Source organism: Psammomys obesus, unplaced genomic scaffold, assembly GCF_907164565.1.
Source record: "Psammomys obesus unplaced genomic scaffold, mPsaObe1.curated_primary_1811, whole genome shotgun sequence".
Classification (NCBI taxonomy): domain Eukaryota; kingdom Metazoa; phylum Chordata; class Mammalia; order Rodentia; family Muridae; genus Psammomys; species Psammomys obesus.
Genome location: NW_026585644.1, coordinates 28,571,536 through 28,582,977, shown reverse-complemented (window position 1 = coordinate 28,582,977; position 11,442 = coordinate 28,571,536).

The following is an 11,442-nucleotide window of genomic DNA, read 5'->3' as shown; positions in this document are numbered from 1 at the left end:
CCTGCTCATTCATCACTGAGAGCGAAAACTTCCTTACCTCCTGCAGGCTCCCTCTGGCACAGGGTTTCCTCTTTAACTCCTCCACAGTCCTCTTCTTGCTGATGAATGCTCACCTCTGTTGGGCTCAGAAGGCCCTGGACTCACACACCTTTCTGGCCTCAAACCTGTGACACGTTCTCCCCAGAGCAGGTTTATGCTTGAGCGACAGTTTCCTGGCCATTTTTACCTGAGTTCAACCATCCACCTCCAGAATGGCCCCTCTTCTCAAACCCCAGTTTGGAGTGTGTGTGTTCTTTGACAAATATTTGCTATTACAGTGTGGTACTCCACACGTATAAGCTCAACATCCAGGAAGCTAAGGAAGGAGAATTGTGAGTTTGAGCCCAGACTGGTCTGCAAGTCTAGCAACAACTTTAACACCATTAAATAAGCCGGGTGTGGCAATGCAGGCCCTTAATCCCAGCACTCAAGAGGCAGAGTTCTAATACAGGCCACAGCCTGAATGTGAAGAGACTGGTGCAGATGCAGGTGAGACCCAGGGCACTCTCACCACAAGGACCCCTGACAGGCCTGCTCACAGACATTCCCACCATCCTCCACTGCCACCTCTGTGATGGCCTTTCCTCTGCACTGGTACCAGAATGCTCCTCCTACTGGCAGCTCAACTGGACACTCGTTACTCTCCACATTCTACTTTCTCACACTCACAGGCAGCTCTGGGGTGGGATGTGGGACAGAGCCCCAGCCTAGGCGGTAAACCTCATCAGGCAGTTCCTGAAGCTCAGTAAGGGGGGCTTTGTCCTGACGTGGTCACAGCCCCGTCACCTCCCTGAAGAGACTAGGTGAAATGGCCCCCATTCATCATCCTAAACTATGGGTGGCAGAGCCTTGGGCATAGCCAGATGAAAGCTACTTTCCCTCCTCAGGGTTCTCTTTCTTCTGATCTACCCTTAGGCCGTTACTTGCCCATTTCACTGTCCATCTACAAACGGGCACGTCGAGATGGAAAGGTCTGCATGGCATAGACCTATCTTCAGGAGAGCCTGTGGCATTTCATCCAGCTATGCCTCATGTGCTGGTTAGGTTGTTTTGGTGGTTGGGTTCTGTGGTTGTTTGTTTGTTTGTCTTTGTCAGCTTGACACAAGCTAGAGTCATCTGGGGAAGAGGAAGCCTCAATCAAGAAAACGGCTCCACAACACTGGACTGTCGGGAAGTCTGTGGGGGCATTCTCTTCATTAATGATTGGTGTAGAAAGGCCTAGCCCACTGTTGGATGGTGCCACCCCCTGGGCAGGTGATTCTGGGTTCTATGAAAACATAAGCTAAGAAAAATAAAGCAAGAAAATAAGCATTCCCCTGTGGTATCTGCTTTAGTTTCTGGCTTCTCACAAGATGTGTCGGAAGCTGTGAGTTAAAACAAACCCTTCTCTCCCCAAACTGCTTTTGGTCTTGATGTTTCTCACAGCACTAGCGAGCCGACAAGGACACCTCAGCATGTCCTTGCACTTGGAAGCTGCTTGTAAACTGAAGCCAAGTCTTGATTGGCCTGGTTACCAGGGACAGCAAAAGGGCTGCTTGTGTAGGAGTGAGCCTCCCAGGACACTTTGATGTCTCTTGCATGTGGCAGGAGGCCTTGGTTGAGCAATTAGCTCTGTCTGAGACAAGAGATGTATATGTAACTAATACAAGTCATTCCTTATGGTGCGCACATGGGCTTCATGTGGCCTTGTGTGAGGTTTGGGAGAAATCCTAGTCAGGAAGGCCAGAGGAGATATTGGGAGGGTCCTGAGGAACGTAGCCCTGGGCACAGTCTTCACTATGAACAGGGGTTGCCTAGGAGCTCTGTGACTTTCGTTAGTTTCCTCCTTCGTGCTGTGTACAAGGCAGGCCTGGTTGCCCGCTGGAGAAGATGGTGTGTGTTGGTGTCCATCTCTTCCCAGGGTGGTTCTTTTAAGCTCATGCCAGGTGCAGAAGCCCCTGTCCTCCCAGGTTCTTGGCAGACCATGAAATTGGGTTCTCCGAAACCAGATGCCTATTTGTCACCAGACTTGGTCACAAGGGAGAGTGACTTGAGCACCACGCTGGGTTCCACTTGGGGCTGGGCACTTTCACACGAGACCTTACAAAACTGGGTTCTTCTTCACCCAGTCTTGGATTCACCCACCCACCCATGTAGCCAGTTCTTCCTTCAAGCACGTCACCTAGCCTGGCTCCTCTTTCTCTCGTCTCCTAACCCCAGTACTGTGGGCATGCCTAGAGCCTCACTCATGTTGGGAAAGTGCTGTTGAACTTGCCCCTTCTTTCCTTCTTCTTTCCTCACTCAACACTCCCAGGCACGGTTGGCTTAACTCTCCTTCAAGTGTCAAATGCCTGTTCTTCCAAGAAGCCTTCCCGACCTGTCTTTCCCCACTATGTCATCCTCTGCCTCCATGCTAAGGGGCCTTTGTCCCACATTCCTGGCTATAACTGGAGCTACCGCACACCTGACGCTATACCCTAAGCTTCCCTCTGCACAAACACTGTCAATCTTTCAGTCCCTAGGTACTCCTCAGCCTGAACCTGTGCAAATGATACGCGACAGCAGCAATGCTCTGGCCCATGCCTCTCCGAGACCTAAGGCAAGGAGTTAAGGTTGGGGCTGCATCATCATCGGAGTGAAGCAGGTAAAACTACTTGAGATGGGAAGGGAGTATGGATATAGACCAGCACTCCGGGAAAGGGCTCTGGAGTAAGAAGAGGGCCTCCTTCAGGAGTATGTCTGTGATTTCATGCTCCACACTAGCCAGAGACCTTGGGGTTGTACCCAGCCGGGGAAGACTCTGCTTGCTTCCCCTGGCAGCCAGCAAGGGATTCCGTTGAAACGCTCTGCTCCTCCCTCCCACTGTGTCCTGCCAGAAGGCTATTTCCAAGGGCAAGCCAGCCAGCTGATCCCTGAGATTTCTAAGGTCAGTGGGGGAGTTTTTTTTTTTTTTTTTTGTCACTCCGTTTTACTAGACACACCCCATTCATTTTTGCGCAGACCCAGCAGCCACAGGCTGCAGTCACAGGATGTTCTGGGCATACCCTCCTCTCTGACCCGGGAGAATACAGCTCAGGATGGAGGTTGTGCCCAGAGGTACACTATGCACTGGGCCTAGGCTGCGTACAAGACCTAGTTCAGGGAAAGCAGGGGTGTTCCCTGCTGCCTGGACTCCAGCCAGGACTTCCTACATGAGGCTCATTTGTCTATGCTCAGGAAAAGCATGACCTCAGCCCTGCTTCTTAGTCTGTCTCAAACTCAGAGCCCACACATGCCACCTTGGTGGGGACCAGAGAACATGGAAAGCATGGACTTCTCTGAGAGTTCGTGGTACCCACAGAGCAGCCACCCATCTGAATAAAGGACCTAGTTCCTAAAGCTATGGGGTGCTGCTATCTAGAGGTAAGAACTGTCCATTATGCTGGGGAGAGTCTTGGTGGTGCAGTGGTGTAGGGGGTGACCAGATCTGGGCCTGAAAGGATGGAAACATACAGAGAGGGAAAGAAGAGTATGACTTCAGGCCTCTTCCAGGACACATGTGATCTCTCCATGGACTATACAGCAAGCTACGGACCCACATCATAGAATGCAGTTCTAAGCATGACGTAACCACTGCATTGCATTTTCCCAGAACAATCCCTGCCTCAGAGGGTCAGAAGAACATAAGAACTCTGGCTCTCTAACCACGTAGTCTTCCCCGTTGGGAAGGACACCATCAATTATGCCCTCTGTCCTGATCCTTTTGAAAGCTCAGAATGTCCCTCAGCATGGGTAGTGATCCCAGCCTAGAGGGTTAGATTTATCACATCTTTGTCCCAGCATGGAGACAAAAAAGGCAGAATCCGGGGTCTAAGCCACATCAGTTTGACACCCTAATGCTACCACATTTGGGCAGTTCATTCCTTACTAGCCTAGTCTTTTGATTTGGGATGTGTGTGTGGGGTTCCAGTGGCTAAGCACGCCTTGCAGCTGCTAGTGAGCTTTGCAGACACTCAAGGATCCGGGCATGGTGGTACACCCTTGCGATTCTAGCACTCAGGAGGCTGAGGCAGGAAGATCAGGAGGTATACCCAGGCTACAAAACAGGACCCTGTCTTAAAGCAACAGACTATTAGAGACTCTGGAGCCAACTGTCATTCTGTCAACCTGCCATGTACTCAATGCTTGCTAAACTCTTGCTTCCCCTCTTTCTTCCTTCGTGTGGTTTCCACTGTAGAAACCTCTGGCTGCAGCTGCCTGAAGAACGGAGATCGGTGTTGGCTGCGTGACCACGTTGAGCTGAGAAAGCACATCTTAGATGCTCATCTCTCTGTGCCCAGGTTTTTACTGTTGGGTAGAACTACAGCAGAAATGGAAGTCCAAATAACTAAGAACCTAGGATTGGTGATATGATAAGGGACAGCCAGGGGTCCTGTTTGATTCCTCCTAATCCTCAGCTACTGCGAGCGGCTACTTTTACTCTCCACCTCTCTCACCATGCGCTGACCAGGGCAGACTGGCCACATTGTCAAGCTGGTCACTGGGCCCTGGAGGTGTCTGAAGCCATCCTCAGGAGAGCCTTGATAGAATAGTCTCCCTCTCCTCCGCAGGCATAGAGATGGGGTCTGGGTCAAGAGTAAGTGGGCTATATTTGTAAAAAGCCATTGGCCCAAGGGGTGGCTCCTTCCTGCTCCACATAGGACACAGAAGCATTGCCAGGCTCTGTTGAGTAAGGGGTGGGTTTATCTAGTGCTCAGCTAAAGGACAGGACACTCCTGTTGCCTTTATGGTCACACTGGACCCAACGTTGACAGCATCTTCCGACCAAACCCCAGAACCACAGCAGCTTCTGTCATTCCTTAACAAGGTTTTCTTCATGTTGGGTCCTGAGCCAGGCACAGCGACAGCTAAAGAGAGGAACTATGACGGACTTGTTGGGGAATAGAGGCAAGACTAATAATGATTCAACAGGCAGGTCTCTAGAAGATAGTGTTTGACCAAGACTGTGAAAATCTGGCATCATATATTGAGAAGATGAGCCAAAAACATATAAAAGGAAACCCCAGGTGCACATTCAAAGGCCTGGAGTAGACTGGCCTGTTAGGGCCAGTGCAGCTGGGCAGGCTGGTAGATATGAGGGTGTGAACAAAGAGCAGCCATGCAGCAGGCCTCCAAGTTGGGGGAGGCCACTGTCAGAGCCCTAGTCACCCAGTGCTGAGTCTGGAGAAGTTTTTGAGGCACTTGGAATCATTTCTTGCAGGCAGCAGAAACTAGTCATGTGGCTCCAGATGGGCTAGGTGGCACCAGGCAGGGCTACCAACCCCGTGTGTTTAGTAAGTGCCCAGCCAGATCCACAACTTTGGTCTTTTGGCATACGTCATGTTCACAAGAATGACTGGGACTTTCTTTTGGAGAACAGAGACCCCGTGGACCAGCGAGGAGAAACACGGACTAGCATGGAGCTTCCGGGGTGCCCATTGACACTGCTCAGAGCTGTTTTCTATCCTCAGCCTATATTCCAGCACCCACCTCTCTAAACCTTTGTCTTCCCAGCAGGGACCAGGCTCCACAAAGCTAAGGGTAGATCTCACCCAGGGGCTGACCGCCAGCCCCAGGCAGAGCAGACACACACATGCTCTCCTTGGCAGTCTAAGGGCCCCTTTGTCTTCAATTTGCACAAAAGTTGGAAAGAACACAGAGGGTTCCCGAGTGTCCTTCACCCGCCTTCCGATAACGCAAGGTTCTTACACAACCAGGCACATTTCCCAGAGCTGGAAGTTAACGCTGGAGCGACATTGTCGACTCAGCTGCAGACAGCATGCTCATTTCATTAGGTCTCCTGGAATGCACATTAAATGGTCCTTCCTCTGTCAGGCTCCAGTTCCGGTTTCTACTTTGTACTTAGTTATCATCTTATACCCCATTCTCAGTCCTTCCCTGTTTCTCACAACCTAGATACTTCTTTCTCTCTCCCTGCCCCCCTCTCAGGCTTTTAATGTAGCCATGGTAGACCTTGAACTTCTCATCCTCCTGGCTCTACTTCCTAAGCGTTGAAATCACAGGCGTAGGCCATTGTGCCCTGTCTATAGGGAGCTAGGAATCGAACCCAGGGCTTCTCTCATGCATGCTGGACAACTGGCTGTAATCCCAATCTCTCTGTTTTATTGTGTAAAATGCATGTGTGTGTAGCATCAAATGTACATAAGTAGACACAAAGGGGGGGGGTAAAAAGAGCACATTTTTGCTGTTTTGACCATTTGTTAGTAATTCGGCAGCATTGCAAACTGCACTCACCATGTTGTGCAACCAACCCCGCTGTTTCCAAAGTGGTTTCATCATCCCCCAAAAAACCATGTGCTCATTAAGCAATGACTCTCCCTTCCCGTCCTCCCAGGTCCCTTTAAGAGACCTGGGGGAGTCATCATCCTGGCCCTCTGACCAAGAGAAAGGGCTCGTGTGTAGCCAAACCAGTCCAGGATCTCAACGTTGCTCAGCTGTATTCCCTGCATGGCATTCACCCTCCATATATAGCAGAGTGTGTGATTTCTAAAGTAAAGAACAGTAGAGGCTTCATTTGGTCCCTGTTTCTCTAGAAACGTTCCACTTAGGCGTATAAATGAGCGTATGCGCGCGCACGCGCACGTGTGTGTGTGTGTGTGTGTGTGTGTGTGTGTGTGTGTGTGTGTATGTGTATGTGTGAAGTGGAGGCCAGAAGACAACCTTTGGCTGTCATTCCTCAGATGCCAGCCCACCCTGAGTCTGTTCATTTTTGTTTAGGGGCTTTGTTTATTTGTTTAGCCTTTTGGTTTTAGTAAAGTCCTTGTTTTGTTTTTGAGTCAGTCTCTCCCTGGCCTAGAGCTCTTTCTCCACATAGGCTATGGCAGCTGACAAATGCAATGAGCCCCAGAAATCGAACTACTGCTTCTTCTCAGCTCTGGTTCACACATGTCACTAAGTCTAGTTTATTTCACTGAATTTTGGGAAATCAAACCCAGGTTCTCACGCCTACAAACCATCACCTCACTAAATGCGCCGTTCGTCTAACTCTCTGCTTAGATTTTCTAACAAAGGCAGAGACTCCTCTTTCAATATAGCCACAGATAGCTCCCTGGCACAGTCCCAAAGTGTCAGCTTTGGCCCTTTTCTCCCTGGAGCCAGCAGACTTTTGGGGTAGCTGCTCCAAGCAGAGGTACTCCCCCTTAGCAGCCTCAGCCCTGGTTTGTACAGCTGCATGACATTGCTACAGTCATGGCTTCGGGTGGCCGTCTTCAGCAGGCTGGCCCCAACAACCAAGGACATACTGAAGAGATAAGAGCCTTCATGACTGATATGTGTGCCAAGGTCTCATGCTGTGCATGAGGCATCAGTGGGCCTGGCTTCTTGCCCCACAATAGTAGCCTTTGAACTACCATCTGCAAGGTCTTCTGTGCCACAGACTTGGGGCATGGAGAACCCAACTGCCCATTGCCAGAATCCTGTCACTGGACTCCAGCCACCTGTCCAGACATGTATGCCCTCCAACTGGACATGCTGGCTGCTCATCACAGCTGCTACCAGACCCTCAAACCACGGCTCCAAATGTCTGGCTAGCCTTCTTCCTGTTGTCTACCCGTGCCCCACCCCACTGCCTGTGTCTGGTTGTGGGTCAGGTCTCCTCTCTTTTGTGCCTGCATCACACCCTCCCCCCACAAGCAATTTAGGCTGGTTAAGAATGAGGGGGTCCCAGGCCTGTCCTTGTTCAACCTCAGAGCAGACAATGCGCTCACTACCTGGCCTGCTGTGTTGCTTCCCTCCCACCCTACAAGGTCCTTCTCCATCGTGGTGTCTGCAGTTGATGCTGCTGGTCTCCACTGCCGAGGCTGGTAGGGTTCCTCTCAGCCAGACCAGGGCCCCTCGTTCATTCCACACTGCTCACGGAGGCCTGCCTGAAGAACCCTCCTGGGATGGACAACGGGAACACAGAGTAAGAAGGCCAAAGTGTCTTTGAGCGGCTTGCTCTCTTTCCTGCCTCAGATGCGGAAGGCAACCCAAGCATCACAGTTTCTCTTCTGCTTTGGTGCCACAACTTGCACCTTGTCCTTGCAACTTGTCCTTCTAGAGCTTCATCCCGAGAGAGGTGACTTGGTGGTTTGGAGCACTGGCTTGGGAAACAAACACACTTGCCTGGGAAGCCCAGACCTGTTATGTTTTCCGAGTAAGTGTCCTACCTTTTCTAATACACACTTCCCCCATTTTCAAAATCAGAGATAACTGGGGCCAGTGAGTGGCTCAGTGGGTTAAAAGGGCTTGCCATTTAAACGAGCATGATGACCTGAGTTCAGTCTTCTGAGTCCATGTAAAAAGCCTGATGCAGTGATACACGCCTGTAATCTCGTAGTGAGAAGTTCACATACGCAGCTTGTGAGCATGCACAACACAGGGCAGAAATGAGAGGACCTGCTTCAAAACAACATGGAGGGAGAGAACTGGTTCCCTAGATGTTTTCCTCTAACCTCCTCATGTGCCGTGACACGAATGTACCTGCATTGTCACAGAGCTGTACAACCAAACCATCAATCAATCACCTGGGAAGAGGGAACCTCATTTGAAGAATTACCCAGATCAGATTGGCCTATGACCACGTCTGTGAAGCATTCTCTTAACTTCACTGATGTAAGAAGACCCAACCCACTGTGGGAGGTGCTATCCTTAGCCAGGTGAGCCTGGGTTGTATAAGAAAGGCTGAGCAAGGTGGGGGTGGGGAAGCAATGAAGAAAGAGGCGTTCTTCGGTCGTCTCTGCTTCCGTTCCTGCCTCCAGGTTTCTGCCTTAAGCTGCTACCCTGATGTCCCTTAGTGCTGAGCTATTCTCCGGAAGTGTGAGATGAAATAAACCTTTCTTCTTTCCATGTTGTCTTTTGGTTGTTATGTTTTATCACAGCAACGGTGCCAAACTAATCTCCTAGGTATTTCTCAGTCAACTCAGTGTGAAAATTAAGGTAAACCATCATGCTCTCGTTGCCAGACAGGGGAACAACAGGAATGGGTGCAGCCAGCCTGCTTTGTACCCTACATAATAGGTACTCAATAAATGCTGTATGCCTTACACAATTCCCTCCAGCTGGCCTCACTGGCCTTGCCCTGCTCATATCCTTGCTCTGCAGGTGACCTCTGCAATAGATCCCTCCCCAGGGGTGGTTCAAGTACAGAAATAGCCAGGGCAGGCTTCAGTCTTAGGGAGAGGACTCGGTTTCTCATGGGAGGTGTGTTGTCTGGTTGTAACAGTACCAAGAGCAAGAGCCCTAGCCTGAGCTCTGTGCTTCCAGCAGCAGCTCACAGTCCATCGCTGCCTGACCTCACCCGTGGGAGTGCCTGATGAGCACATGCTGCAGATGGCTGTTGCCAGCAGTGGGCTTGGAGCTATTTCTGAAGCAGCCAGTGTGGAGTGAGTGGTAGAAATCTGACCATTGCTCTCACACCACTGAGTGGCCAGCCAGAGTCAGGAGTGGGCCTATGCATTCCTAAATCAGCAACTGGGGCTTATGGGAGATGGTGTGGGTGTGAAAGGAAAGAGGAGAAACAGATGCATGAAGGGGGACTCTGGTCTCCAGCCAGAGGGGAAAAAAAGGAAAGTGGGTGAGGCCAGGCAGGCTGGCGCTGAGGGAAGATGGAGGCTAGAACCAAGTCCTACCCTGAGCTAAAAGGACAATACAAAGCAGGGCAGGGCAGAGGTGGGCGACCTCTGTGGCGCCCAGAAATCCTACTTCCTTTCACAGAGTGTCTCAACGTCTGACAGGGCAGACAATAGAGACTCTTGGCAGGGAAGCTTCAGATGGGACATGGTCACACAGAAGGGATGTTCTTCTCTATGAAGCTGGGCCAGGGCTTGGCGGTGACCCCATCTCCTTCAGTGTGTGGAGCATCCCAGCCTGTAATGGGCACACAGCTCCAGGCAGAAGAATGGGAGTTGGCATGGCGCTACTGCCCACTTTGGATTCTGTGCCTGTCACTCAACTGTGTACTTCACTAGCATGATTTGTTCAACAAACATTTATGGGAGGCCAACTAAGCACAGGGGGTGTAGCGATGAGCAGTGTAAACAAGGCCCTCAGTCCTCTCATTTATCTCTCCCTAGCTTCAGCATATGGGGCCAGTGCTAGCATCCCTACCATACAAATGAGGAAGGCAAAATGCAGAGAAGTGGAGAGGCAGACTCGTGGATGTCAACCCAATGCTGAACATTCCTTCCCTCTAGAACAGTGATTCTCAACCTCCTCAAAGCCATGACCCTTTAATACAGTTCCTCATGCTGTGGGCGACCCCCCCCCAACCATAGAGTTATTTTTACTGCTACTTCATCACTGTAATTTTGTTACTCTTATGAATCATATTATAAATATTTGATATTCGACCCAGTAGATCAGAGAAACACTGCTGTAAAGCAGGGTGGGGCAGGGGCTCTGGCATTCAAGGCTATCAGATGCCCTGGCAGGTACAGAAAGCCACTCCAAAAGCTGGGCTTCCCTGGAGCACACCCCTCTTCTCCAGGTCCTTCAGAGAAGAGGCCACTCCATTCCCTCCTTGTCCCCACGACTCAGAAAGAAAAAAGAACCCTTCAACTACCATGTGTCCTGTTTCTGCTTCCCTTCTCTCTCTTTTTCTCTCCCTCCCTCTCTCTCTCCCTCTCTCTCTCTCTCTCTCTCTCTCTCTCTCTCTCTCTCTTCAGAACACGAAGCAACATAAAACATGAACAGAACAGAAGGATAGGGGAGATCTCCGTGCAGGCCCCCTCACCCAGCACACAAGAAACAGTTCCGGTGAGGGATCATTCTGGGGATGAACCCACAGCCTCGACCCCCATCAGTGATCTTCCCCACCTTGTGGAGTCAAATGGTCCCCAGCTGTGCTGGGCCTCAGGCACATGGGGAGGCCTGGGTATTCTTGCAATGCCTGGCTGCCTTGCTGGCTTCCATCCTCCAGCCACAAGGCGAGGGAACCAGGGTGTGGCTCAGATAGCAGGCTGCCTATGTAGTGTATACAAAGCTCTGGGTTTACTTCCCAGCACCATGTGAAACCAGGTGTGATGGCACATGCCTGTAATCCAAACACATGAGTGATGAAAGCAGGAGTAATCAGAAGTTCAGGTCATTGGGCTACGTATTAAGTTTGAAGCCTCTGGGAGCACACACTTTTAATTCCAGCATTTGGGAGGGAGAGGCAGAGTTCGAGGCAGTCTGGTCTACAGAGCAAGTTCCAGGAGAGCAAGGACTACACAGAGAAAACATGTCTTGAAAAACCAAAAAAAAAAAAAAAAAGTTGAAGCCAGCCTGGGCTACATGAGGCCCTGCTTCCCCTAATTCCACCCTCCTATGCACCTCCCCCTGCAAAAAAAGCTAGAGTGCTTCCTAGTGACACAAACTCCATTAATTCTCTTCCCTCTAAGAGCCCTCAAGTACAGTTCAGGAACT